The sequence below is a fragment of the Citrus clementina genome, unplaced genomic scaffold (assembly GCF_000493195.1).
Source record: "Citrus clementina cultivar Clemenules unplaced genomic scaffold, Citrus_clementina_v1.0 scaffold_1078, whole genome shotgun sequence".
Lineage (NCBI taxonomy): Eukaryota > Viridiplantae > Streptophyta > Magnoliopsida > Sapindales > Rutaceae > Citrus > Citrus x clementina.
In genome coordinates, this window is record NW_006263250.1 from 3,410 (window position 1) to 4,084 (window position 675).

Consider the following 675-nt stretch of genomic DNA (forward strand, 5'->3'; position numbering starts at 1 on the left):
ACATCTCACCAATTAATTTGTTTATATTTTTTTATTGATTTCGTTTAATTAATTGTATTCTACTATGTGTAGTCTATGGTTGTGATTTGCAGCTCAATTTCCTTTTTTTAGTTGTTATTATAATCTAACCTCCAATGCAGTTGTGTAAAGAATTTCTTTACATGACTTTTACTATGGAGTCGTGTAAAGAATTCTCCAATGCAGTTGTGTAAAACATTTATTTACCTGACTTTTACCCCGAAGTCGTGTAAAGAATTCTTTACACAACTGCTGTCGTGTAAAGAATTTCTTTACCCGTCGAGTAAAGAATTTCATACACAACTGCTGTCGAGTAAAGAATTCTTTACATGACTGTTGTTGTGTGATGAATACTTTACTCGACAGCAGTCGGGTATGAACATTTTACTCCACTATATTCGCATAATTAGTTCTTTACTGGACTGTAGTTTGTAAAGAATTCTTCACTGGACATGCATTGGGTATGAACACTGTATTTCCAATGTTACAAAAAATCTATAGTTTATATAGTAGACTGTAGATCAATGCATGTTTTACTCAACTGTAGTCGTGTAATGAATGATTTACTCGACTGTAGTCGTGTAATGAATGATTTACTCGACTGTAGTCGTGTAATGAATGATTTACTCGACTAGTATGTCGTGTAATTTTTATGAT